At 40.8% G+C, this 27587-nt stretch overlaps 1 protein-coding gene across 1 annotated transcript in view; it reads right to left on the reverse strand.

Annotated features, from left to right (window-relative positions):
* The window catches only part of LGSN (lengsin, lens protein with glutamine synthetase domain), a 292498-nt gene that overhangs the window by 105068 nt on the left and 159843 nt on the right, over window positions 1-27587 (reverse strand). The window contains exons 2-3 of the transcript XR_010158055.1: window positions 4350-4541; window positions 1287-1457 (exon numbers count right to left, since the gene is read on the reverse strand). The gene's annotated coding sequence lies outside the window, so the exon portion shown is untranslated. The remainder of the gene's footprint in view (window positions 1-1286; window positions 1458-4349; window positions 4542-27587) is intronic.

The following is a 27587-nucleotide window of genomic DNA, read 5'->3' on the forward strand; positions in this document are numbered from 1 at the left end:
GGTAGAAGATTAAACCAGATTTTTGAAAAAAAAAAAGAAAAGAAAAAGAGACACTTGAAGAAGAGATGGAAAAGTAATCTAGAAAGAGAAAAGTATTTGCAAAGGATGACAGGTAAGCATGACCAAGGAACTGAAAGAATTTCAGTTTAGCTGCAGCATCTAATGAACACAAGCGCTTAGGGATCTAGAGTAATGGAGACAACATCTCATATCCGCAACAATAGAAACATCTGGCTTTCTTGATCACCACAGCAGGGGAATAGACATCTGAATGACTTTTATATACTTCAGTCTAGAAGTGACACACATCACTTCTACCCACAGCCTATTGGTTAGCACTAGTCATATGCTTCTCCCACCCCACCCCCAAAATTATAATGACCTAGAAAAGTAGGGGCAGATGTAACGTTTAATGCATACCACTGTCTCAGGTATAGGCATGATATTAATGGCTGTCTTACTCTATTTGTGTTGCTATGAAGGAATATCTGAGGCTGAATAATTTATAAAGAAAATAGGTTTATTTGGCTCATGGTTCTGCAGACTGTACAGGAAGCATGGCACAGCATTGGCTTCAGGCCACTTCCACTCATGCGGAAGGCAACGGAAAGCCACATGCACAGAGATCACACGTGAAAGAGGAGGCAAGAGACAAAGAGGAGGGAGATGCCAGGCTCTTTTTGAATAACCAACTCTTTGGGAACTAATAAGAGTGAGAACTCACACAACCCCCACCCCATGCTGACAGAGCATTAATCTATTCATGAGAGATATGCCCTATGACCCCAACACCTCTCACAGTCCCCGCCTCTGACACTAGGAATCAATTTCAACATGTGATTTGGGGGACAATATTCAAACTATAGCAATTACTTTGTAAGTCATGTTTAAGGAGTTTGCTTTATTCTGAGGGTATCAAAGAGCCAATAAAGAATTTTAAGCAAGATAATTAAAGGACTGGATTTAGAACTTTTTGCAGCTCGGCAGGGTTTCCTCCCCTATTACTTCTCCTCACCTCTAAGTGGATAGGCAGTCTTTCAGAAAGCTATCCATGGAAATAATGCTGTTAACAAATATGAGATAGTTAAAATCAACAGAATGATCCATTGTCACCCCCATCCCTCAATTAAAAGCATGTGCTTTTTTGAGTGCCTCAGAGAGTAAATGCCCCCCCTTTTTTTTTTAAAGCTCCTAGTTATGGTGTAGCAGCCTTAAGGAAGATGGATCATTCAGGCATAGTCAGGCACTGATATGTTTTAGTAAACAGAACCAAGAGAAGGGGGTACCATGAGGCCTGAGCTTTGAAAATGAGGAGACAACTGCTGTTGTTGGCACATCCTTTCATTCCTTCTCGACACAAGCCTCAGCAGACATCCAGTGCTATCAGATCACTCTTAAAGAAGGGCCTCAGCGTAGCATCCACGGCTGGTCAAAACTTCCTCAGGGATGACTTGCACCTGGGAGGAAAAATAGGAGAAAGGTGGTAGTGCAGTTGATGTTATTTCTTTCCTTATCTGTATTGCCAATAAAATTGCCTTTTCAATTTTTCTCAGTGATTAATATTTGTATGATGTGTGTGTATCAAGCAGACTGCAGCAGGTCCTCTTTAGCTCCTCTTGCTCCAGTGGTCAATAACTCAGTGATTAGCAGAAGCACCTCAGAAGCTTGTTAAAAATAGAGTCTTAGTCCATGCATTCAACTTACTTAATCAAACTCTCTGGAGTAGGATCCATGAAGCTAGTTTTAGTTGTTTTCGTTTTCTTTACAAAAATTTTGCAGGCTTGTAAAATGTTGCTGTAGTTAATGTAGAAGCAATCTGCCATAAATTTTTTTCCTTTTTTTTGCGATGGACTCTTGCTCTTGTTGCCCAGGCTGGAGTGTAATGGTGCAATCTTGGCTCACTGCAACCTCTGCCTCCCGAGTTCAAACAATTTTCCTGCCTCAGCCTCCCAAGTAGCTGGGATTACAGGTGCCTGCCACTACACCCAGCTAATTTTTTGTATTTTTAGTAGAGACTGGGTTTCACTATGTTAGCCAGGCTGGTCTCGAACTCCTGACCTCAGGTGATCCACTGCCTTGGCCTCCCAAAGTGCTGGGATTACAGGCATGAGCCACCACGCCCGGCCTCATAAAATTGTTTTCTAGCTAAAGATCTACTATGGCTTTTAGTCATTTGCAGGGTTTTGTTTTGCATTATTTTAATGTGTCTGTTTCAACACATCTCTCTCAAAAAAAGTTTTCAAAAAACCAGAGACCTTGTCTTCCTCCTGTTGAATTTCTGTGCTACTTTACACATTGGTAGGTACTTGGCAGACATCTAAAAAATACAGAATAGAAAGCAATAACATCAATTTGAATTGGTATTCTTGATGGAGATGAGTCTGCAGACACATATCACAGGAAAGGAAACAGCATGCCTCCCTAGGGCACAGACCTATTTTTATGTTCAAGCTGCTCCTTTTTGGTACACAGCGTCATAAGCATCACCAACTTAAATCTGCTGTTTGACAGGTGGAGTCTTATGTGATTGACTTGATAACATTCACTTTCTGAACACATTTTTTTTTCAGCCTTCATAGAGAAGTTACGGAAGGAGCATTTTTATTGCCATGTTGCAGGTTAGCCAACAGGATAAAATTTGTTCATTGTGGCATCAAAATAAAAAAATAGCTCTTTTCTTTTTTTCCTAAATTTTTGTGCTCTTTATCCTCATTCTAGATGCCAGAAAGGTATTTGCCTTTTATATGCATGTTTTTGCTTTGTATTTAATACAGGTTTGAATATTTCAGAAACTTTATGAAAATATGGAAACCCTATTTGGAATTTGATCTCAATTCTCAGAAAGAAAGTTCAGGAAATTTTTTTTCAGTTAAGAGACAAACACCTGTTAAAAGTGATGGGCCAGGCGTGGTGGCTCAGGCCTGTAATCCCAGCACTTTGAGAGGCCAAGGCAGGCAGATCACTTGAGCCCAGGAGTTTGAGATCAGCCTGGGCAACACGGCAAAACCTCATCTCTAGAAAACAAAATACACAAAAATTAGCCAGGCATAGTGGTGCACACCTGTAGTCTCAGCTACTCAGGAGACTGAGGTGGGAGAATCACCTAAGCCCAGGAGGTCGAGGCTGCAGTGAGTCATAATTGTGCCACTGCGCTCCAGCCTGGGTGACAGAGTGAGACCCTGTCTCGAAGAAAGAAGAAAAAAATTTGAGAGACAACAGCTTACGATGCAAAATAAAACATATGGATGTCAATTAATTTCAACTTTTCTGCAATCTGTATGCCAGTTTCATAAGGAAATAGTTCAAATCAGGGCATCCACAGGAAGAAAGTAGTTGGTTGATGAAATTTCTTCCTCTGCTCAAAATTTAACAACCGCTCTTAAATTTCATCATGAAATACTTGACCTTGGTACTGAAAGAAAAGAGTAGTACTACGAAAAACTTCTTCTATAGACCACACCCTTCTTGAAAATAACTTCTTATGAAAAGTAATATCAAACAGGCTAGCATTTCCTTCATAAAAAATTATCCAGTAAGAAAGCCTTCTGAGTACAACTGGTTAATACCATTTAAAATTATTGTTTCTGAAAGACCATGAATATCACAACTTACCTCATCACCACAAGTTTGCAAATTAACCCATTCATCTGGAAAAACTAAGTTGGACCAAAATGGCCATGATGACTATAATTACAATAAGAAGTTATAATAAAATGCAGGTGGCTGCTTGATATTGCCATTTCATCTTGTCCAACTCCAGACACAGCAAGCAATGGAGCTCAGAAATTACCCCCAGAGCATGGCATTATACCTCAAAGCATAGTGCCCTCTAAGGAAACAGAAATGTCTCTCTGTCATTAGTTGAATGTCAACAAAAAGTCACTAAGGGATAATATTGTTTTTTTAATTCCAAAGAAAATGTTCCTTCCTGACTACATGACAACTCTTAAACACTATATCACATTTTCACACTCATGCTGAACCTACTAGCACACAAATTAAATTCCTGGTACCTTAAACATAAAAGCAATCAACCAAGTGCTATTCTTCTTCAATCATTAAGGCTTCTCACTTTCAAGAGGAAACAAAGCTTAAAACAGGACCCTTGAATATTGTATTTCCTCTACAAAATGTATTATATTTCATAAGCAAGCATTTTAAAATAGATAATGCCATCCACATTGAAGAGAACTTATGTTTTTATATAGACTCAAATATATCTTCACTATAAATACTTACTAGTAATAATATTTATTTTAACAGTGAAACCCTAGTTAACCAAAATTATTGGTGTATGTATACAGTACATTGAATATGTCTTTATGCATCCTTTTAGACTTTCACCTCACCTGTCTTGCATTCTGGCTGCAGGTGAAGCAACCAGTCTGTGCACCTCCAACCACTTTAATATAGGTTTTCTTTTACAGCACCTTGTCTCAGACCAGTCCCCAGGAGCCTCTCATCTTCTGCCCAGGTGTTCTCTGTTGACCACACTATGTGAGATGACACAGAAGCATGTTTTGCACCCATGCATGTGTTACCTAGGAGAGTAAAGCCAATCATTTGACCATTGAGAGAGAAAGGTTTCTCACTGTCTCAGAAGGACAATCCTAAGACAAATTTTATGTGCCTGGGTGATTGAGGAGCTAGTTGCCTGTAGACATATATACTTGATAATACATTGTCATTTGGCATCTCTCTTCTGTTTGGCTCACCTTTGATCTCTGGACTCAATACTTCCCAATAAAGTGTTTTAAAACAAGACTTTGTCTCAAGCTCTGCTTCCTGGCAAACCCAAGCTAAGATATAACTGTACAACATATACATATATAATAAGAATTACTGCTGTCACATACTGTTAAGTTAGAACAGTTCAAGAATGGGTAAAAGTAAATACTGTTACCATCATTATTAGCCATGAAAAAGACAAAAGGGATTATCTGGCTCAATGATCTTTCTAAGTTTATGTAAGACCCACATTCTAATTAATTAAATAGCTACAGGCATATGTATCTCAAATTCAAAAGACTGCTTAACCTTTCCTGCTTTTGTTCATGTTAAGAAGGAAAGCCTTAAGCACCTTTAAAAGAGCAGATTTATTTGTTTGTTTGTTTGTTTGTTTGTTTTTATAGAGATAGGGTATAGCTATGTTGCCCAGGCTGGTCTCAAATTTCTGAGCTCAAGCAATTCTCCTTCCTCAGCCTCCCAAAGTACTGGGATTACAGGTATGAGCCACCACATCCAACCAAGAGGGGATTTTTTTTTTTAAACTTTCTCAATAACAGAAGGGAAGTCAACCAACTCATAGGTTCATACCCACACAAAATAGCACATAAACCTTGCTTAACCATTACTTACACACACACACACACACACACACACACACACACACTCTTGCATGCACATACACAGACCCAGGGGATCAACAGCATATTCACACAGGGATAAGAATACACCAGAACAGAATAGACCAAAACTTAGAGATAAGCCTTTTGAACAGGGCGTTTTTTTAATCCAGGTAACTACCTGATGATCATAGTGCAAATTATGCCCTCATAAATAAAAATAAGACACAAAACAGATTATAGAAATTCTAAGTCTTTACTAAACTAATTTTCTCAAATTGTGTTGGACACAGACAAGTCATATACTAGATTCAATGCTGTTAACTATACACTATAATAGTTTCTAATATCCATGTATTACCTTATATTTTAATAACTTTTTCACTGAGTTGTCTTATTTAATCCTCCAAATCTGTGAAATAATTGACTTTATCATTCCCATTTTACAAATAAAGATCAGAGAGGGTAAATAACTCATAGAGGATACAGTATACTGCCTGCACTGCAAAGTCAGAATTTGTAGAACTATTTATTGAGCCACCCTTTCAAACTCATTTTATCTCTGGTTATTCATTAATATTGTCTCCCACATACCAGCTTCTCTGCTAACCACTTCTCTAACTTGACATTCTAAAAGGATCCTAGATGTCTGCTTTCAGTTCCCTAGATTTCACCACTCCTTAGTGTATTTACGGTCTCCTCTGCTTCTAAACGTTTAGACCAACCCAAATCACCCATAAACCACAAACCTATGATGATTGTGCACACCAGTTGGCTGCCTTCCTAGAAGTCCTCCCCAGTTTTTTCCATGCTTGAAGGGCCCTGATTTCATTTGATGTCTACCTCTCTTCCTGCCACAAGAACCAAGGAGGGGTTACCCCATTTTCAGTTCCCAGAGTAAATCTTGATAAGCCTATACCAATAATTATGACCCCAGTTGTTTTTCCAAGGATTGGTTTAAGCATGATCACATGACCTAATTCTGCACAATGAGACATGAGGGGAGATGATATGGGAGAAACTTATGGAAAGGTTTTCCACTACCGTTATGAGCAGAATTGTGTTGAATTAATACGTTGAAGCTCTAACTCCCAGTACCTTAGAATATGAATGCCTTTGGAAATAACGCCTTTTGTGTGTGTGTGTGTGTGTGTGTGTGTGTGTGTGTGTGTGTGTGTGTGATGGAGTTTTGTTCTTGTTAGCCAGGCTGGAGTGCAATGGCACAAGCTCGGCTCACTACAACCTCCACCTCCCAGGTTCAAGCAATTCTCCTGCCTCAGCCTCCCAAGTAGCTGGGTTTACAGGTATGCAGTACTACACATGGCTAATTTTGTATTTTTAGTAGAGACAGGATTTCACCATGTTGGTCAAGCTAGCTGGTCTCAAACTCCTGACCTCAGGTGTTCCTGTCTCAGCCTCCCAAAGTGCTGGGATTACAGGCATGAGCCACTGAACCCGGCTGAGATAATGTCTATAAAGAGGTTACTAAAATTAAATGAGGTTTTATGGGAAGTCCCTAATCCAATCTGACTGATGTCATTTTGAGAGGAACTATGGACACTTGAAAAGACACCAGGGATAAGCAAACAGAGGAAAGACTATGTGGGGACACAGAGAATGTGGCCAGCTGCAAGCCAAGGAGGATGACCTCAGAAAAAACAAACCTGTGATATCTTGGTGTTGAACTTCGAGCCTGCAGACTATGAGAAAATAAATTTCTGTTCTTTAGGAAGCTCAGCCTGTGGTATTTGGTTATGGCAGCCCTAGAAATCTAATATAGTCATTTAAAAATGACATGTAAATGAATTTTAAAATCATGACACAAGGAAGGAAGCACCCTTTCTGTTACTGGACATTTTGATATCTGATTATGAAGATGGGAATTGCTTTAGCCATCTTACACCTGTACAGAGAATCCATCTGAGAACTGGTTTCCATGTTGAGTATGGCAGATCTACCAAAATATACATAAAACAAAAACTTGTTTCTTAATGATGCTGCTGAGCCACTGAATTAACTAAACTTAGATCACTCTGTCTTCAAGTGTCCTCTTATATGAAAATAAGTTTCCCTGATTTCTTTAAGCTGTGGTTTTCTATAAATTATAGCCAAAATCATCCTATTGATACAATCAATTGGATAAAGTTTAGCTATTGACAAGCTAAGGCTGTTTCAGCAGTTGCTCTAGACTTTACTCCTTTATTCCTCATCAGTTCTTAGTCTTCTTCCATTTCCAACTCTATACTCTTGGCTCTTAAGTTTTGCCTCCAACCCGTCACAGAGTTTTTAACTTATCTCTAACTTATCCATAGTTTTCCAAGCATTAGACTCTCAATTGTCCCCTATAAACTTGCTTAGTTTCTCTTAGGTGGGAATTACAATCTTGGATCTATCCACTTAAATGAAGTCCAAAGTCAGTTCCAAAATGTAGGCAAATTCAGAAAGATAAGCTAATAACCTATCTTTTAGTTGACATGGTCAACCCAATACATATATCTGTGTTATGCTCTGTTTATAAGTAATGGCAAATTCCTGAAGGAACGATACCCAATATCACATAGGCAAAAAGTCTGAGACCTCAAACCCAATTTCCTGACACCAACTACTTTACTAATTCCATTATTCATTATTCTACCCAATTAATAAATTTGATGTTAATATATTGGGACCAGATAGTATTCACTTAACAGTTTTTAAAAATTATAAGGTGAAAATGTAGAAATACATACAATTTCTCATTAACTTTATAAATTGCCAGAGATTTCAGGATTTATAAAATATTAAAAGGATTTTATAATTGTAGAGTCTTACCTCCCTACTTGGAAGTTTGATAGAGACTTTATAAGCAAGAAAGGGACCCCTTTGTGACTATAGATAGGATGAATACATAGAGCTTAATCTATAATCCAAAATTCAGTGGGATAAGACATGCCACCAGGTAAACATTTTACTTTCTGTAGCTCAGCTACAAATACATTGACCTTGATCCAGCCATTGAGAATATCATTGATTTTCAGAGTTTTGGGGCTTTTTAATTTTTATTTTACTATTATTATTATTATTATTGCTTACTTGTTTGTTTGTTTCTGGCTAATTCTCCTTATCTGATTCTCTGATCCTATTTTGGTAACCTGTCTTTCATATTTCCAATCTCATTTCCTGATTTTTGCATCACTTTTCGTCAGGTATTGATTTCTGCATTCCTAGTCATAACCAGTTAACCTAAATGTCATTCTTGAAAATGCTTTGTATCTAGTAATTCCTTTTAATGGTCTTGGAACTATACAATACCTTGACTATACACTCAACATTGAAGTTCAACAAAAGAACCCATGTTCCTTTCTCTGACTCAATAAATATTTAGAGAGGGTAATCTACTGGGAAAAGAGTAATATGGTTTCTGTAAGGGGATATTATAGTCGTCTAGTAGCATTCTTTGAAGAGGTAAATTAATAAATAAGGGGCGGGCATGGTGACTCATGCCTGTAATCTCAATACTTTGGGAGGCCGAGGCTGGTATGGATCACCTGAGGACAGGAGCTCAAGACCAGCCTGACCAATATGGTGAAACCTCGTCTCTATTAAAAATACAAAAATCAGCCAGGCATGGTGGCGTGCACCTGTAATCCCAGCAACTCAGGAGGCTGAGGCAGGAGAATTGCTTAAGCCCAGGAGGTGGAGGTTGCAGTGAGCTGAGATCACACCACCGTGCTCCAGCCCGGGCAACAGAGCAAGACTCCGTCTCAAAAAAAAATAAAAGAAAAATAGATAAATAAGGACAACGAGCAAAGGTAAAGTGCATAGACTTTAAATTCAGACCTTCGAACCAAAGATTATCTTAAAGGTGAATCACTCACTATCGGATTATACAATTAGCAGCCCTCTGTATCCATGGGTTCCTCTTCCATGAATTCAACCAACCATAGATCAAAAATATTCAGGAAAAGAAAAATGCATCGGTACTGAATACATACCGATGCATTTTTTCTTGTAATATTCCTAAAACGACAGAGTATAACAACTATTTACATAATTTACATATTATATATCTTTGTTGTATTAGGTATTATAATGATTTAAGAGATTATATAAAGTATACAGAAGCATATGCATAGGTTACATGCAAATGCTTTATCAGATACTTGAGCCACTGCAGATTTTGATATGCTCCAGAGGTCCTGGAACTAACCCCCCACAGATACTGAGGGACAACTGTATTCACAGAAAATATTTTATCATGGATTAAAAATATATATTAGTACCAAAAATTAGAGCCTGAATTTTAGTGGAATCCATGCAATGGGAGAGATGTCACAGAGATCAGTACTGAGATTAACTTTGATCAATAATTTTTTTTTTTTGAGCCAGAGTCCCACTGCAGTGGCATGATCATAGCTCATGATCATTGCAGCCTCAGTCTCCCAGGCTCAAGCCATCCTCCGACCTCAGCGTCCTGAGTAGCTAGATCTACAGGCATACCACCACATCTCGCCTGGCTATTTATTGATTGATTGATTGATTGATTTTGAGTCAGAGTCTTGCTCTGTCACCCAGGCTGGAGTGCAGTGGCACAATCTTGGCTCACTGCAACCTCCGCCTCCCAGGCTCAAGTGATTCCCCTTCCTCAGCCTCCCGAATAGCTGGGATAAGAGGTGCCCACCATCATGCCCAGCTAATTTTTTTGTTTTGTTTTTTTTTTTTAGTAGAGATGGGGTTTCACCATGTTAGGTAGGCTGGTCTCGAACTCCTGACCTCAGGTGACCTACCTGCTTTGGCCTCCCAATGTGCTAGGATTCATGCCTGTAGCCACCATGCCCAGCAATAATTTTTGAAACAGAAGATGACTATGGAGTATCATTTCATAATTTAAAAATGACTTACCAGTGGTGAATTATGAAGATAAGGAAAAAGTTTAGGAAATTTCACAAGGTAGGCAGTTGGACAGAAATTTAAGATACCAGCTTCTTGATGAGAAAAGTGAGGTCCTATTATGGGCTAAATTGTGTTTCCTGAAGATTCACATGCTGAAGTTCTAATCCTCAGTACCTCAGAGTGTGACCGTATTTAGAGATAGCATCTTTAAGGAGGTAACTAAGTTAAAATGAGGCCAGTTAGGGTGAGCCCTAATCTGATATGACTGATGTCCCTGTAAGAAGAGGAAATCTGAACACAGGTGCACAGAGGGAAAATGATGTGAAGCCAGGGAGAAGACAGCCATTGACAAGCCAAGGAGAGAGGCCTCAGAAGAAACCAACCCTGCCAACACCTTCATCTTGGACTTCTAGGCTCCAGAACTGTGAAGAAATAAATTTCTATTGTTTGAGCCACCCAGTCTGTGGTATTTTGTTACAGCAGCCCTGGAAAAATAATAGAGGTCTTAAAGCTAGAAATAACGTAAATAATGGCCAAGGGATAACTGGCTTCGAGGGCCATTTGGAAAAACAAGACAGAGAACTTGTTGTCAGTCTAATGTGGTTCTAATAGACAAAAAGGCCATCAGAGTATTGATAAGCAGGCAGTGAGTTGAAAGCAGAATAGAAGACATTCTTATCCTTGGCACAAACCATGTACAGTCACTCAAAAATCATCTTAGGATGTATATATTTAAGCAGAATGCACAGAAAGTAGTAACTCCTAGTCTACAAGGATGAAATACAAATAGGATGAGGAAGACAAAAAGGGAAGGGAAAAGAAGAAAAGAGCTAACCCTTATAAGTATTCATTCATTTAATCCTTATGGCCACCCCTATGTGTAAGTAAACTGAACATTATTGTCTCCACTTTGGAAAGGAGGAAACTGAGTCACAGAAAGAGTAAGTAAATTGCTCAGAGTCACACAGAAAGTGAAAAAGCTATGATAAATAATAGATCTATTAATATAAGAACAAATCAAAAAATGTGAAACCTTCTATTTTCTACTCCCATATTTTCTTACTAACAATAGAAAAGAAGCTTACCTTACATTTTCAGATAGAGAGGAAAGGATATTGAGCCTGATTCATTTTGTATCTTCTTGTGTTTCTATGTGTTCATTCTTAAACAAGTAATGGAAACTACACTCAGTCTAGAACATGTCAGTCTTATTTTGGCAAAACAATCCCACCGTCTTCTTCTGCATCTACCCTTGACCCCATTGCAAAATCTAGCACAATCTGATAACAGAAGGAGAGAACAAAAGAGAAAAATTTGAAGGAACTGTGTTTAACCTTAAGGAAAGCATGGCTTCTGTTTTGAACAATGGTCCTGTGTAGTTTCACTTAAATCTTATCTGTATACAAAACTCTTGGTTGCCATTCTGTGCTGTGAAACTGCTACATGGTTGCATTTCAATATTAAGTATATAAGCCAGTGAGTAAACCAAACCATGATAGTTCATGAATCTACTAATGGAGACGATCATATCAGTACTATTATTCCAATACAGAAATTCAAAGGTAGTGCATACAGAAATAGAGATCATAAAATGCAGTCATTTTAAATTATTTTGTACACTAAAAATAATGTAGTCATTGTGCTCCAGACATTAAGTGCATTAATGTACATGCTTCAAAGTTTATCTCCTTTTTCTCTTCCTCCCCCATCTCCCACAAAAAAAAAAAAAATGGTGAGAGAAAATTTTCTAGGTCTAATCTAAGCCTAAAGAAAACCTTCATTCACACCTTTTGTGAATGCTAAGTAGGGAGATGTAGAAAATGAAGAGAAAATACTCTAATGGTCTCAGAAACTGTATAAAGAATAATTCTACAGCTGAAGTATTTGGACACTTTCTTTCTTTCTTTCTTTCTTTTTTTTTTTTTTTTTTTTTTGAGGCAGAGTCTCGCTCTGTCACCCAGGCTGGAGTGGTGCAGTGGCGCAATCTTGTCTCACTGCAACCTCCGTCTTCCAGGGTCAAGCGATTCTTGTGCCTCAGCCTCCCAAGTAGCTGGGATTAAAGACATGCACCACCACTAGTGGCTAATTTTTGTATTGTTAGTAGAGATGGGTTTTCACCATGTTGGCCAGGCTGGTCTCAAACTCCTAACCTCAGGTGATCCACCCGCCTTGGCCTCCCAAAGTGCTGGGATTACAGGTTTGAGCCATTGTGCCAGCCGGATTCCACAAATTTTGATCAACTATTATTTTCTTAGAATGCATGACCTATTGCCAAATTCACCACTTCATTGTCAGATTTTTTTTTATCAACAGGGAGGAGATTGTTACACAGGAATTGAATTCGTTTTATTGAAAATTGGCATCAGCCAGGCGCGGTGGCTCAAGCCTGTAATCCTAGGACTTTGGGAGGCCGAGGTGGGCGGATCACGAGGTCAGGAGATCGCGACCATCCTGGCTAACACGGTGAAACCCCGTCTCTACTAAAAATACAAAAAAAAATTAGCCGGGCGAGGTGGCGGGCGCCTGTAGTCCCACCTACTCGGGAGGCTGAGGCAGGAGAATGGCATGAACCCCGGGGGACGGAGCCTGCAGTGAGCCGAGATCATGCCACTGCACTCCAGCCTGGGCGACAGAGCAAGACTCCATCTCAAAAAAAAAAAAAAAAAAGAAAAGAAAATTGGAATTGAATTAGTTCAGATAATATCCTTAACTTTCTTATCTCTCTCCATTCACTTTCAATTATTTGAATTATAACAAGTTCCATTGGAAAAGATGCATACTTTTACCTACTCTTTGGATAAAAGGTAATCTGAAATAAATTGATTGCTTCTGCTAAATAGACAAATAGAATTACTAAGTATTATCAGATCTCAAATAGCACTAATAGAATATGTACACAGGTAAGACTCATTTAGCATTATTTAAAATCTCATTTTTTAAAAATATGATAATGGAGACAAATTTGCTATTAAATAATTTATTTGCAATGTATAAATGCCCTTAGCAGTCAATCCTATTTGGGTTTGAGAAAAACATGACATTTTCAAGTTATCTTAGTTGGTGTAGGTCTAAAGATATGGAAGGGAAGTAAGAACCAAGAGGTTGTGTCTTAGCAACTACTCAGCCAGCAGCTGGAACTGTAGCTCATTCAGAATACACAATGTAGAGGACTGATAGCAGCTCTTACACTTAACAGCAACATCTGCAAAGATCCATGCATCTGTAAACTTCTGTTGCTTTTTCTGACAAGGATTCCCAACTTGTAAGTGGGTTGATTTCAGTCTCTGCTTGTACCTCTGTATCCTCCAACACTGTTCTCTCCACTTGCCTTCTCTCCACCTCAAGGTCTGTGTTAGCTTTTACTATCTTGTGACTTCTGAAGCCTCAATGTGTCTCTAGTTTCTGCTCACCTAAGTTTCCCTCCAAATTCCCAAGGGAGATCTGCTTTACGGTTAGTCAACATCCAATATTGACCATTCTTGCTGGGCAGAGTTCAGTTACACTTCATGGGCTGATAGCGAGGCTTTAGCTATCTCTGTCTCAAAGGTTAATCCTTGAACTAAGTCATTGCTGGTCCAGAAAAGCAGAAGTCACATGATGTAAAGCATAAGGGCCCTAGGAGCAGAGAAACACTCAGCTGTCTTTCATAGAAGAGGTCTTTGGACATGGAAGGACAATGGGCATGGGTTGACGCACAGAGCGACTTGGTCTCTTCTCCAGTATAAGTCTTCTTTTAAGGAATCAATGATATGAAAGTTTATTTTTAAAAATTACAAAACAACAACGCTGGTTTCATCCTCCACCCCAAAATTCCAAGTAATTATAGTCATGTACTGTATAAAAACATTTTGGTCAATAATGGACCACATATAAAACAGTGGTCCCATAAGATTATAAAAGAGGAGGGGCATGGACCAGAAATCTGAGAGAGGTCAAAGACGCCCAGGCCAGGTGCCTCTCAGGTACTCATGTCCTGATATGAAGTAGGAGGGGCGCAGTGCTAGAAGCCCCTTCCTCAGTGCTGCCAACCAGACACCCAGCCCATGGCAAACCCTGGCCTAGGGCTGCTCCTGGCCCTGGGCCTGCCTCTGCTGCAGGCCTCCTTAGGCCCAGCCTTGAGACAAACCTCTACAGCAGGGGCCCCTTCTGTAAATGAGAGCAGCACTATCATGCCCACCAGCTCCAGCTCCAAAGGGACCCTGTCTCAGGGGGCATCACTGCTATCATGTGGACTAATCCATCCTGGCCACCCTACTCCTGGCTGTGGGACTGGAACTACTGGTGCAGAAGCTTCAGGAGAAGCACAGATGGAGGCGGAAACCTACCTACCCAGCAGCCAGGAACAGGTGGGTGCCCATGCGCCACAGACCCTCAACTTCAAATTGCCTCCGGAGGAGTAGCAGCTCATCTGAACGCTGGTGTCAGAGGCCTTTGAACCAGAGTGACTCCATCTTGAATAGGGGCTGGGTAAAATTGATAAAGGAGTTAAGAAGAAATTACTTAGGCAGATAATGAGGATACGGAAGTCCTCGGTAAGGTTTTCCTTTTAATGAAAAGCAGCCCCAAATTATTTTTCTTTCTAATGAAGAGCAGTCTGTAAAACCGAGCAGCAGACATTGATTGGCAGTTGTGCCAATCATGTTCAAGATGGTGGCTCCATCTTCTTCTTATTATTATTATTATTTTTTTTTTTTTATATGGAGTCTTGCTCTGTCGCCCAGGCTGGAGTGCAGTGGCGCAATCTCTGCTCACTGCAAGCTCCGCCTCCCGGGTTCACGCCATTCTCCTACCTCAGCCTCCCGAGTAGCTGGGACTACAGGCGCACACCACCACACCCGGCTAATTTTTTTGTATTTTTAGTAGAGACGGGGTTTCACTGCATTAGCCAGGATGGTCTTGATCTCCTGACCTCGTGATACGCCCACCTCGGCCTTCCAAAGTCCTAGGATTACAGGCTAAGCCACCACGCCCAGCCAAGATGGAGTCTCACTCTGTCGCCCAGGCTGGAGTGCAATAGCTGGATCTTGGCACACTGCAACCTCTACCTCCTGGGTTCAAGCTATTCTCCTGCTTCAGCCTCTCCTCCCCCACCTGTAGGTGAGATTACAGATGTGTGCCACAAAGCCCGGCTAATTTTTTTGTATTTTTACTAGAGACAGGGTTTCACCATGTTGGTCAGGCTGGTCTCGAACTCCTGACCTCAAGTGATCTACCCACCTCAGCCTCCCAAAGTGCTAGGATTACAGGCGTGAGCCACCGCGCCTGGCCCATCTTCCCTTCTTCTGTACAGTAAGGAGCAGACAAGATGGCGCTGGTTAACTGGAAAGCCCATTTGCACGATAAGATTAGGGTGGGGCAACCAGTCTTACCACAAGCACTATGAAAACATCATACTTGATCGAACCAATTTGTGAGCCCTATGTAAATCAAACACTGCCTCCTCAAACCTGACTATAAAATCTGGCCCATCCACTGCTGGCAGGTCTTTCTTCTCAGAGGTCCCCTCTCTCTCAAGAGGCAGAGCTGTTTTACTTTCTTTTCTTCTGCCTATTAAACCTTCGCTCCTAAACTCCTCATGTGTGTCTGTGTCCTAAATTTTCCTGGCACCAGACAACAAATCCCAGGTATATACCCCAGACAATGTAGCCACTTCAAAATGAAGCTGAGATCTACTGGGCTGCATTCCCACGAGGTTAGGTATTCTAAGTCACAGGATGAGATAGGAGGTCTGCAAAAGATACAGGTCACAAAGACCTTGCTAATAAAACAGGTTGCAACTGGGTGTGGTGGCTCACACCTGTAATCCCAGCACTTTGGGAGGCCGAGGTGGGCGGATCACCTGAGGTCAGGAGTTTGAGACCAGCCTGGCCAACATGGCAAAACCTGTCTCCACTAAAAATACAAAAATTAGCTGGGCGTGGTGGGCGACTGTAATCCCAGCTACTCAGGAGGCTGAGGCAAGAGAATCACTTGAAACCAGGAGGCAGAGGTTGCAGTGAGCCGAGATCACGCCACTGCACTCCAGCCTGGGCAACAGAGCGAGACTCTGTCTCAATAATAACAATAATAATTAATAAGAAAACAGGTTGCAGTAAAGAAGCTGGTCAAAACCCACCAAACCAAGATGGAGATGAAAGTGACCTCTGGTGGTCCTCACTGCTCATGATACGCTAGTTATGATGCAATTATAATGCATTGGCATGCTAAAAGACACTCCACTAGCATCATGATGGTTTACAAATGTCAGGAAGTTACTCTGTATGGTTTAAAAGGGGGAGGAACCCTCAGTTCCAGGGGAATTGCCCATCCCTTTCCTGGAAAACTCATTAATAATCCACCCCTTGTTTAGCATATAATCAAGAAATAACCGTAAAAATAACCACCAGCCCTAGGGGCTGCTCTGCCTATGGCGTAACCATTCTTTATTCCTTTACTTTCTTAATAAACTTGCTTTCACTTTACTCAATGGATTTACCTCAAATTCTTTTTTGCACGAGATCCAAGAACCCTCTCTTGGGGTCTGGATCAGGACCCCTTTCCGGTAACACTGGGGCCCAATGCAGCCACTGCCCCTGCCCAGGACTGCCGGGTGCTGGCTTGCTGTATACAGCAGCTGCCACGGCCTCTGACAGCTCAGGAGGACTTGCAGGAGGGCCTGGGGGGGCGTCCGCCTGTCAGGCAGTCGGCTGTGCCTACAGCTGAGGGTGTCAGGGCTGGGGATCCACCTCCTCGCTTGTGGAACCATCTTCCCTCTGTGTGCACTGCAGACCTGACAACTCCCTCTCCTTTCTTTCAGTTCTCCCATGCACTTGAGGCCTGGGTCCCTCAGGACTCCAAGAAGAAACTGTGGGGCTGCCTGCCCATCTAGTTCCCCTCTCCTCCATTTGTCCCACTTCATGGCTGTGTGACCTTGGGGAAAGGTAGAGCCCTCTCTGGGCAATCAGATCCACCCAGTTCTTAAGAATAGCATGGAAGAAGGTGTTTCAAAGACTGCTCCTGAGGACAAGGGAGGGCAGGGCTGTTAACTTTTTATATACTTATATAAAATTAATAGTGAAGTATAATAAAGTTTGTTTGTTTTGAGCTATTGGAGGCATTAGCCAAGACGGAAGACACAAATGCAGAGGAACTGTAAGGTTGTAAGGATCCCGGTATATTGGGGGGCTTCCTGGAACTCCCTTCTAGGATCCAGTTAAAGAGGCTGCCCTTGGAGGGTGAGAGGTGGGTAGGTTGTGTTCCCCTCCAGAGAGAGGGCCTTAGAGAAATTCACCAGGAAAAACCAGCTTCTGGCTCTTGTGGCTTTATTGAAGGACAGGAGTCTCCTCCCAACCCTTGATCCTTAACCGTCAAAGCACTTAAGATCAGCCACTCTCGGCTGGCTCCTGGCCTGGGGCTCTTGCTGGTTGCTGGTGGGTGATGGAATTCAGGCCTCCCAATTCTTCCAGTGACTGGAGGTGAGTGTGCTCTGCTAGCAGGACTTTGCGAGGCTGGGCTCTGGGGTTCTCTGGAGAACTAGGGTCTGGGGAAGGATCAAGAGGCTGGACTATCAGGACAATATCAAAGTTGGACTTTGTGGGGGCTGGAATTGGGGGGCTTTCTGGAGGGCTGGGCTGGGTGGGCACTGTGAAGAGCCTGGAACTGGGGCTCTCCTGGGCTCTAGAATCTTTGGCTGCCTTGTAGGGAGGGGAGAGATAAAGGATTAGGGACTCTGTGGGAGGAGAGTGTTCGGGGTCCCCTCCGCTACTTGGGTCTGCAGGAGCTGTTGAGGACTGAAATGGAGAGATGACTTCTTGGTTAGCCTCTAGGACAGCTAGGACTTGAGATTCCTTGAGAAGCTTGTAGCATCCAGAGATGAGGCATTTTGCAGAGACGGCAGGTCTGCAGGCAGGGACAGGGGCTGAAGCTCTGGCAGTTTCTCATTGTCTGGTTGCTATCTTGCTCTTCCTGGTATGTTGGGCTGGGCAGGGTGGAGAGACAGGCAAGTTGCTGGCCTTTAGATGGCAAAGGGGTTGGCAAGTTGAATGGACCATTAGGGTAAAACTTGGGGAAGAGGCAGGGTTTCCACCAGGATGAATCAGCTGTCTAGGTCCCCTCTGTGACAGCAGTTTAAATTCTGGCCTGGTCTCAGGCTGCCTGCACTCTTGGCTCCAACACTCAGACTGTCCAGAATCTCACTCAACAAATCCAGTTATTCTCTAGACCTCAAGATGCTGCTGCCTATAGCTTCTTTTGCCATAGGCTCCCCTCATCCTTAGGGCTCAGAGGAGGTGTTCTGGATGAGGATGGGCAGCCTCAGGTATTTGCCTGAGAGCCCCAGCCCTAGTCAGGCTGCTCTGGAGTTTGGGTACCCTTCTCCGCATCAGTTGTGGCCTCCTGCTTTCAATATTGGTGCTCCCCTCTAGCTTTACCCCTCCCTTGGGGGCTTAGAAGATTCCTCTTCCAGCTGGAGTCTCTTGCTGGGGTGGAGGGGCTGGTTCTGCAAAGGGTGGGAAAGACAGGACCTTGGGAGTTGCAGAATCAGGGGGCTGAGGCTTGTTGGAAGAGGGTGAGTGTGAAGTGGGTGCCAAATATTAGGGTAAGTGAGGAGAGAGGCAAGATGTCTGGATGGGGACTGGGGTGGGTGGAGGATTCAGTGATAATACCAAGCGTGTGTATGGGGGAAGGGGTGTTCTCACCTGTTCAAAGTGCTGAGTGATAGGCAGGTGCTGCTGCAGGTGATCTGAGTGGCTGGTGAGGGCTAGAACCTCAAGGAGCACCTCCTCTGGAGGCCAGAATCCCCATCCAAGGAAGAGAATGCCTGAGCTGGGAGCCCCTCCCACACCCCCCAGATATTAGCCTTTGGCTGGTCTTACCTTATAGATTAGCAGGCTCTGCATCCCCCTCAAGCTACTCTTGGCCTATAGAAGCATGACGGGAGAATTACACCTGAGGCTGATTGGACCCTGGGCATTTCAGAGCTCAATCCTCTTATCTCATAAGACAGCTTCATCTTGCTATCTGTCCAGCTCTGTGTCTTAAATATGTTCACAACCCCCCATGCACCATCTAAGAAATCAATACAAACTTTCACTCCTTTGGCTAATACAAAGGGAGTATTCCAGAAGGAAATAATCGCCAAATAAAATGAAAAGTGGCAAAACAACGTTGTACAAGTGTTCATGGCTCAAAGCCATAAAGTATAAAATTACGTGAACAATTTTGAGCTGCAAAGGTTGGCTCCAGGAAACTTGTCGGCTTGGGAGAAAAAAAAAAAAACACATAATGGCAAAAGCTGGGATTATATGGTCCAAGGACAAAGGATGCTTGCCAGTGAATCTTGGTTGTCAATTTTAAAGAAGCGGGCTATGATTTTGACAAAAAGGAGCATGATGAATGGAAAATAAAAGTGGGAAGACTTGTTAATAGAAAAAAAAAAAAGATTATGGGCCAGGTGTGGTGGCTCACACCTGTAATCCCAGCACTTTGGGAGGCCAAGGAGGCTGGATCACTTGAGGTCAGAAGTTTTTGAGACCAACCTGGCCAACATGGTGAAACCCCATCTCTACTAAAAATGCAAAAATCAGCTGGACGTGGCGGCACGCCTGTAATTACACTTGTAATTACACCTATAATCCCAGCTACTCGGGAAGCTGAGGCACAAGAATCACTTTAACCTGGGAGGCAGAGGTTGCAATGAGACAAGATCATGCCACTGCACTCCAGCCTGGGCAACAATGTAAAACTGTGTCTCAAGAAAAAAAGAAAAAAAAGATTATAATGAAGCTGAAAAAATTTTATTGCCTAGTGATATCATAGCTGTCATAATGTTGCAAGGCAACACATTACTCGCCTGTTTGTAGGGATACTAGTGTGAACAAACCTACTGCACTGCCAGTCATATAAAAGTATAGTATGTACAATTATGTACAGTACATAAAACTTGATGATAATAAATGTTATTTATTTATATATTTACTATACTATATTTTTAATTATTTTAGAGTATACTCCTATTTACTAAAAAAAAAAAAAAAAGTTAACTGTAAAACAGATTCAGGCAGGTCCTTCAGGAGGTATTCCAGAAGGCATTGTTATCACAGGAGATGACAGACAGCTCTATGTGTGTTATTGCCCCTGAAGATCTTGAAATGGGAAAAAATGTGGAGGAGGAAGACAATGATATTGATGACTCTGACCCTCTGTAGGCTTAGGGTAATGTGTGTACTTATGTCTTAGTTTTTAACAAAAATGCCTTAAAAGTAAAAAATACATGTAAAAATAGAAAAAATGCTTTTAGAATAAGGATATAAAGAAAGAAAATATTTTTGTTTGGCTGTAAAATGTGTTTGTGTTTTAAGCTAAGCATTATTACAAAAGAGTAAAATAATTGAAAAAATTATAAAGTTGATAAAGTAAAAAAATTATAGTAAGCTAAGGTTAATTTATTATTAAAGGAAGAATACTATTTTTTAAATAAATTTAGTATAGCCTAAATGTGCAATGTGTATAAAATCTACAGTAGTGTATAGCAATATCTTAGACTTTCACATTCACTCACCACTCACTCACTGACTTACTCAGAAAAACTTGCAGTTTTGCAAGCTCCATTCATAGTACCACTTTTTTAAATATATATATTTTTTCTTTTGATATAGGCTTTTGCTCCTGTTACCCAGGCTAAAGTCACTACAGCCTTGAACCTTCTGGGCTCAAGTGATCCTCAGACTTCAGCCTCCCAAGTAGATGAGATCACAAGTACATGCCATGACACATGGCTAGTTTTCAAAAAAATTTTGTAGAGACAGGGTCTCCCTATCCTGCCTAGGCTGGTCTCAAACTCCTAGGCTCCAGTGGTCCTTCTGCCTCGGACTCCCAAAGTGATGGGATTACAAACATGAGTTATCGCACGTGGCCTCATTTTTTTTTAATCTTTTACGCCATATTTTTACTGTACCTCTTCTATGTTTGGATACACAGATACTTATCATTGTCTTACCATTGCCTACAGTATTCAGTACAGTAATGTGCTATACAGGTTTGTAGCCTCGGAGCAATAGGCTATACCTTATAGCTTAGGTGTGTAGTAAGCTATAGCATCTAGGTTTGTGTAAATACACTCTATGATTTTCATACAATGAAATCACTAAATGACACATTTCTCAGAATATATCTGCATCATTTAGCAACACACAACAGTACTAATTTTTTTTTTTTTTTTTTTTTTGAGACGGAGTTTCGCTCCTGTCGCCCAGGCTGGAGTGCAGTGGCATGATCTTGGCTCACTGCAACCTCCGCCTCCCCGGTTCAAGTGATTCTCCTGCCTCAGCCTCCTGAGTAGCTGGGATTACAGGTGCCTGCCACCATGCCTGGCTAATTTCTTGTATTTTTAGTAGAGATGGGGTTTCACCATGTTGGGCAGGCTGATCTCGAACTCCTGACCTCAGATGATCCACCCGCCTCGGCCTCCCAAAGTGCTGGGACTATAGGTGTGAGCCACTGCACCCGGCCATCATTTTTTATTTTTTAGTGATGGAATCTCTCCCTGTCACCCAGGCTGGAGTACAGTGGCACAATCATAGCTCACTGCAGCCTTAAATTCCTGAGCTCAAGGAATCCTCTCACCTCAGCCTCCTGAGTAGCTGGGACTATAGGTGTATGCCATCACACCCAGCTATTTTTTTTTTATTTATTTTTTGTAGAGATACAGTCTGGCTATGTTGCCCAGACTGATTGGTCTTGAGCTCCTGGCCTCAAGTGGTCTTCCCATTTCAGCCTCCCAATATACTAAATTAGTTTTTAGGATTTTCTTGTTCTTAACCTAGACTTAATTCTCTGTTAATATATTTCCACACGATTTTGATATAGACTTCAAATTTATTGCAAAAATAGCCCTCATTTTGTTTATCTTTTAATATTCAGTATCGTGAAGATGGCCTGGCATATAAAGGGTAATAAATAGATGTTAGTTGAATCAAGTCCATGAAACAAGTAAATAATGACAGAAACATTTGTATTGATATCACTAAAGAGAGCCTCAACTTCCAGCTTGGCAAATGAGAAAACTTGCTTGGCAGGGGCAGGAGTCCTGGGCTTCCAGTCTACTGGGCAGATGCACTGTTAACAGACGGGCAAGAATATTTCCTTATAAGCTGTAAACTTCTTCAGGATTCTAGGAAAGTGGGAAGGACAGAGGTAGGAATATAGCAGAGGTCCTACCAAAAGATGGATAAAGTGCACCTCCAGGACATTTAATGAGCAGGCCATCTCGCTAGATAACAGTAGACATCCTCCTGGCTTAATGTAAGATTAAATACAGTCAAGGGCTCCGCACGAACATATTCATGCTCTATCTTCTAAATGTGGTTTCTATCAATGTTGCAATGTAAATGCATGCATATCTCTACTAACCTTTAAGGTAATGATACTGTGTTTTGGGGCATTTCATATGGAGAGTCCATCAAACTGGCATCATTGTTCTCCAATCATCCAAAAAATAAATATTATGTACAATAAAACATAAATTCCGGCCGGGCGTGGTGGCTTACGCCTGTAATCCCAGTACTTTGGGAGACTGAAGCAGGTGGATCACCTGAGGTCAGGAGTTTGAGACCAGCCTGGACAACATGGTGAAACCCTGTCTCTGCTAAAAATACAAAAATTAGCTGGACATGGTGGTGGGCGCCTGTAATCCCAGCTACTCGGGAGGCTGATGCAGGAGAATCACTTGAACCCAGGAGATGGAGGTTGCAGTGAGCTGAAATGGCACCATTGCACTCCAGCCTGGATGACAAGAGCAAGACTCTGTGTTTGAAAAAAAACATTAATTCAACATTAATAAATATTTGATAAGCCCATTATTATAATATAATTGGACTTTTATACCAACCTGTCATAAGCAAATTCAATAAATTTTTCTATACCTATGTCCTTCTTATGCACAGGGATAAACTCAGAGTTCTCCAATAATCAAGACTTAGTTACAAAGCTAGTTTCAGCACAGGATTTCAAACAAGCCTGGGTAACATAGAGAGATCTAATCTCTGCCAAAAATTAAAAAAAAAAAAAATTAGCTGGGCATGGTGGCACATGCCTGTGATCCCAGCTACTTGGGAGGCTGAGGTGGGAGGATTACTTGAATCCAGGAAGTTGAGGCTGCAGTAAGCCATGAGCATGCCACTGCACACCAGCCCGGGCAACAGAACAAAAATCTGTCTCAAAAAAAAGAAATAGCTACAAAATTAAGGTACAAGTTAATTCAAAAAGTTAATAATTAATAAATACAAAAATAACAAGGTTATAACCATCACAAGATGTCCATTAATCAAACTAAGAGTGACAAGGGCAGAAAATTTTGAGGTTATGTAAAAGCAAACTACTTTGGAAGAATGCAACTTGCAAAAAGCAAAATTTAAACCGATGTATTCATGAGTTGCCCAGCTGTAAGTGGGAAGGATCAGTAGGAATACATGCCACGATCCATAATATCAGCCATGGGCATGTAGGTGAAAATTGTACCAAATCTTTCACCTTTGGCCTAATACCTGGTTTAGCTCTAGAGAAGTCTGTGTTAAAATGTATGCGACTGGAGCGTGCAGTTATGATGACAGGGCAAAAGGCTGATTTAAGATTTTCTATTGGTCAGGATTACTTATGTAAACAGATGGCATACCCAAAGGTTTAATCAAAGAAAGTTTAATGAAGGTAGTACTTACCAACATGTGAAAAGGGATTAAGGCAACTGACAACGAAGAGTAAAGCTCCCAGTGACGAGCAACTGTAAGCAGCCATCACTACTGCTAAGCATGAAGACATGAGCAGCAACTAGAACTCTAGCTGCTAGCTGTAAAGGAGCTCTTGTTTTCTTGAAGACGTAGGAGGTGAAAAAATACTATGAGAGTGACAAGGTGAAGGTGGATGTGGAAGTTTGATGACAGTGGATTTTTTTTAGTCAATCTAAAGTGAGAAATTTGGCTCACGAAAGAAATATATATAGTCGTCAGGCAACTGAAAACCATTGAGCCTGTTGAACATAAATTCATAGTAAATTCTGCACTCTTGTGCCTTTTCTCCAGTGGTGTTCAGATAGCCAGAAGCAAGCTTGGAGAAAATATGTGGGTTCATCCCATGTTGCTTTCACCAAGAAGATATGATGGAAAGATAGAAAAATAATGTTTAATATTTTTACAAGAGAGTAATTTAAGAACTTGACCATGACATCCAAGATAGATAAGGAAGAGCCCTAACTGATAGAGAAAAGAGTAAGAATCAAGGGCCTGAAGATTCTTATCTCTTCTAAAAACTTTTACCATAAAAGTACTTGAACACATAAGCTGAAATAATAAGGGACTTTGGTCAGGAAGTGGACTATTTGAATTAGTGACTTTGGAGTAGATCCTGCCTGGTGATTTTCAGGCTCAGAATGTAATTTTGGAACAGACATATAATTGGAGCAGGTAGGTCATTGGAAATGAGAAGTTAATAATTGAGCAATCTGGAAATTAGATGGGTGATGTGATAATAAATCTCATGTGTCAACTTGACTAAGCCATAGTACCCAGATGTTTGGGCAAACACCAACCTTAATGTAGCTATAAAGGTTTTCTTTTTTTTTTAAGATGAGATTAACATTTAAATAAGTAGACTTTTGATAAAGCAGATTACCCTCCATAATATGGTTGGGGCTCATCCAGTCAACTGAAGGTCTTAGAAAAAAACTGAGGTCCCCTCAAAAATAAGAAATTTTATTTCCAAGCTGCCTTCAGAATCAAGCTGCAACATCAACTATTTCCTGGCTCCCCAGCCTGCCAACCTACCCTGTAGATTTTATACTTGTCAAGCCCCACAATCACATGAGCCAACTCCTTAAAATAAATTTATATAGAGATAGATAGATGATAGAGAGAGAGAGACAGAAAGAGAGAGAGAGAGATAGAACAACATTCTATTGGTTCTGCCTCTCTGGAGAACTAATCTAATACAGGTGATAAATATGGATGTTAAAGTCTAGGAATTCTTTGAAAAATGATCCTAGGTTATTATTTTAAGTAAAAGTTTGCATTTATGGGCTGGCAGCCATGAAGTATTTGGGAGGGTTGGGCTAAGGTCAGGAGGATGTAATACTAAGTAAGGTTTGTGGTGCAGACTACTTTTGAGGAGGAAAGGTCAAGATGCACACTACACATCTAAATCTGCGGGATGACATAAAAAGAGAATTTAGGGGGAAATTTGTAGTATTAAATGCCTAAATTTAGAAAAAATAAAGGACTCAAAACAATGTCTTTAGCTTGGACCTTGAGAAATAAAAGATCAAATGAAATCCAATGCAAACAGAAAAAGAAAATAAAGATCAAAACATAAATTAAGTAGAAAACAGAAAACAGTGGGAAAACTCAATGACACCAAAATCTAGTTTCGGAGGAAGATCAATACAATTGATAAAACTCTAGCCAGAAAAGGAAAAAAAGAGAAGACAAATTAGCAATATCTAGAATGACAGAGGGGACATCACTACACATTCTACTATTACCTATACTACTATAACCTTTACTATTCTACAAATACTAAAAGGTTAATAGGACAATATTACTGGGGTAAACAGACTTTAAAGTATTCCCGTGATTCCCACATCCTGGTGTTCGTGACTTTGTATAATCCTTCATCCTTAGGTGTGAGCATGACCTGTAACTTGCTTCTAAACAATGGAATGTGGTAAAGGCAATGAGATACACGTGTTTACATGTATCAGGTTACATGAGAGACTTGCTAGCCTCTCTTTCTCTCTCTCTCTCTCTCTCTCTCTCTTTCTTTCTCTCTCCATTGCTGGCTTTTAAGAAGCAAGCCCCCATGAGTCCTACAACCACAAGGAAATGAATTCTGCCAACAACTCAATAGAGCCTGGAGGAATATATTTCCCTGATGAGAATCCAGTCCTAGATGACACTTTAATTGCAGCCTGTGAGACACTAAGCGAAGGACCTAGCTAAGCCATGCCCAGACTCCTAGAAGATGCTCAGAAACTGAGATAATAAATGTGTGTTTTAAGCCACTAAGTTTGTGGTAATTTATTACATAGCGATAGATAAATTATGTACAACTTAAAATACAATCATGGGCAACTTTGATACAAATGTGTTAACTTAAATTTCCTCAAAAAATACAAATTACCAAAGTTTACTCAAAAAGAAATAGATAATATTAATAGATGGAATCTACCAAAAAAATCCAGAACTAATACGTAAGCTTAGCAAGATTTCTATTTATTATAGAAATCTTAGTCTGTTCAGGTTTATATAATAAAATACTATCAAGTAGGTGGTTATACACAACAGTTTATTACTCACAGTTCTGGAGGCTGATATATTCAAGATCAGGACACCAGCAGATTCAGTGTCTGGCGAGGGACCATTTTCTTATAGATGGATATCTTATCCCTGGAACTTCATATAGCAAAAGAGTCATACAAGCTCTCTGGCATCCCTTTTATAAGTACACTAATACCATTCATGAGGGTATCACCAAAGGCCCCATCTTCTAATGTCATAACCTTGGGAGCTAGAATTTCAACTAACTTTTATGGGGGAGACATAAACATCCAGTCCATTGCAATGATTAATATACTAAAAAAAAGTATTTTATTTTATTTTATTTTATTATACTTTAAGTTTTAGGGTACGTGTGCACAATGTGCAGGTTAGTTACATATGTATACATGTGTCATGCTGGTGTGCTACACCCATTAACTCGTCACTTAGCATTAGGTATATCTCCTAATGCTATCCCTCCCCCCTCCCTCCACCCCACAACAGTCCCCAGAGTGTGAAGTTCCCCTTCCTGTGTCCATGTGTTCTCATTGTTCAATTCCCATCTATGAGTGAGAATATGCGGTGTTTGGTTGTTTGTTCTTGCGATAGTTTACTGAGAATAATGATTTTCAATATCATCCATGTCCCTACAAAGAGTATGAACTCATCATTTTTGATGGCTGCATAGTATTCCATGGTGTATATGTGCCACATTTTCTTAATCCAGTCTATCATTGTTGGACATTTGTGTTGGTCCCAAGTCTTTGCTATTGTGAATAGTGCCGCAATAAACATACATGTGCATGTGTCTTCATAGCAGCATGATCTCTAGTCCTTTGGGTATATACCCAGTGATGGGATGGCTGGGTCAAATGGTATTTCTAGTTCTAGATCCCTGAGGAATCACCACACTGACTTCCACAAGGGTTGAACTAGTTTACAGTCCCACCAACAGTGTAAAAGTGTTCCTATTTCTCCACATCCTCTCCAGCACCTGTTGTTTCCTGACTTTTTAATGATTGCCATTCTAACTGGTTTGAGATGGTATCTCATTGTGGTTTTGATTTGCATTTCTCTGATGGCCAGTGAT

This window comes from Pan troglodytes, chromosome 5, assembly GCF_028858775.2.
Source record: "Pan troglodytes isolate AG18354 chromosome 5, NHGRI_mPanTro3-v2.0_pri, whole genome shotgun sequence".
In the NCBI taxonomy this organism is placed as follows: Eukaryota; Metazoa; Chordata; class Mammalia; order Primates; family Hominidae; genus Pan; species Pan troglodytes.